Consider the following 2,025-nt stretch of genomic DNA (forward strand, 5'->3'; position numbering starts at 1 on the left):
CCTTCCAAACTTTACAGCAGCTCTCCTGCGAAACTTGCAGAACTAGCACTCCTGAAAGAAAGGATATTGCGGAGACATGGCTTAGCCACAGCCTGGGGGATGTTTCCAGAATGAGATTTTCACTCTGCAGCGGAGTGTGCGCTGATATGAAACTTCCTGGCAGATTAAAACTGTGTGCCCGACCGAGACTCGAACTCGGGACCTTTGCCTTTCGCGGGCAAGTGCTCTACCAACTGAGCTACCGAAGCACGACTCACGACCGGTACTCACAGCTTTACTTCTGCCAGTACCTCGTCTCCTACCTTCCAAACTTTACAGAAGCTCTCCTGCGAAACTTGCAGAACTAGCACTCCTGAAAGAAAGGATATTGCGGAGACATGGCTTAGCCACAACCTGGGGGATGTTTCCAGAATGAGATTTTCACTCTGCAGCGGAGTGTGCGCTGATATGAAACTTCCTGGCAGATTAAAACTGTGTGCCCGACCGAGACTCGAACTCGGGACCTTTGCCTTTCGCGGGCAAGTGCTCTACCAACTGAGCTACCGAAGCACGACTCACGACCGGTACTCACAGCTTTACTTCTGCCAGTACCTCGTCTCCTACCTTCCAAACTTTACAGAAGCTCTCCTGCGAAACTTGCAGAACTAGCACTCCTGAAAGAAAGGATATTGCGGAGACATGGCTTAGCCACAGCCTGGGGCATGTTTCCAGAATGAGATTTTCACTCTGCAGCGGAGTGTGCGCTGATATGAAACTTCCTGGCAGATTAAAACTGTGTGCCCGACCGAGACTCGAACTCGGGACCTTTGCCTTTCGCGGGCAAGTGCTCTACCAACTGAGCTACCGAAGCACGACTCACGACCGGTACTCACAGCTTTACTTCTGCCAGTACCTCGTCTCCTACCTTCCAAACTTTACAGAAGCTCTCCTGCGAAACTTGCAGAACTAGCACTCCTGAAAGAAAGGATATTGCGGAAACATGGCTTAGCCACAGCCTGGGGGATGTTTCCAGAATGAGATTTTCACTCTGCAGCGGAGTGTGCGCTGATATGAAACTTCCTGGCAGATTAAAACTGTGTGCCCGACCGAGACTCGAACTCGGGACCTTTGCCTTTCGCGGGCAAGTGCTCTACCAACTGAGCTACCGAAGCACGACTCACGGCCGGTACTCACAGCTTTACTTCTGCCAGTACCTCGTCTCCTACCTTCCAAACTTTACAGAAGCTCTCCTGCGAAACTTGCAGAACTAGCACTCCTGAAAGAAAGGATATTGCGGAGACATGGCTTAGCCACAGCCTGGGGGATGTTTCCAGAATGAGATTTTCACTCTGCAGCGGAGTGTGCGCTGATATGAAACTTCCTGGCAGATTAAAACTGTGTGCCCGACCGAGACTCGAACTCGGGACCTTTGCCTTTCGCGGGCAAGTGCTCTACCAACTGAGCTACCGAAGCACGACTCACGACCGGTACTCACAGCTTTACTTCTGCCAGGACCTCGTCTCCTACCTTCCAAACTTTACAGAAGCTCTCCTGCGAAACTTGCAGAACTAGCACTCCTGAAAGAAAGGATATTGCGGAGACATGGCTTAGCCACAGCCTGGGGGATGTTTCCAGAATGAGATTTTCACTCTGCAGCGGAGTGTGCGCTGATATGAAACTTCCTGGCAGATTAAAACTGTGTGCCCGACCGAGACTCGAACTCGGGACCTTTGCCTTTCACGGGCAAGTGCTCTACCAACTGAGCTACCGAAGCACGACTCACGACCGGTACTCACAGCTTTACTTCTGCCAGTACCTCGTCTCCTACCTTCCAAACTTTACAGAAGCTCTCCTGCGAAACTTGCAGAACTAGCACTCCTGAAAGAAAGGATATTGCGGAGACATGGCTTAGCCACAGCCTGGGGGATGTTTCCAGAATGAGATTTTCACTCTGCAGCGGAGTGTGCGCTGATATGAAACTTCCTGGCAGATTAAAACTGTGTGCCCGACCGAGACTCGAACTCGGGACCTTTGCCTTTCGCGGGC

General features: G+C 51.5%; 1 non-coding gene across 1 annotated transcript; it reads right to left on the minus strand.

The window, feature by feature from the left end:
* Positions 1-1,679: 1,679 nt before the first annotated feature.
* Trnas-uga lies at positions 1,680-1,754 on the minus strand. The gene has a single exon. It is a non-coding gene; the product is annotated as a tRNA-Ser (tRNA).
* Positions 1,755-2,025: the final 271 nt, after the last annotated feature.

This window comes from Schistocerca piceifrons, chromosome 1 (assembly GCF_021461385.2).
Source record: "Schistocerca piceifrons isolate TAMUIC-IGC-003096 chromosome 1, iqSchPice1.1, whole genome shotgun sequence".
In the NCBI taxonomy this organism is placed as follows: domain Eukaryota; kingdom Metazoa; phylum Arthropoda; class Insecta; order Orthoptera; family Acrididae; genus Schistocerca; species Schistocerca piceifrons.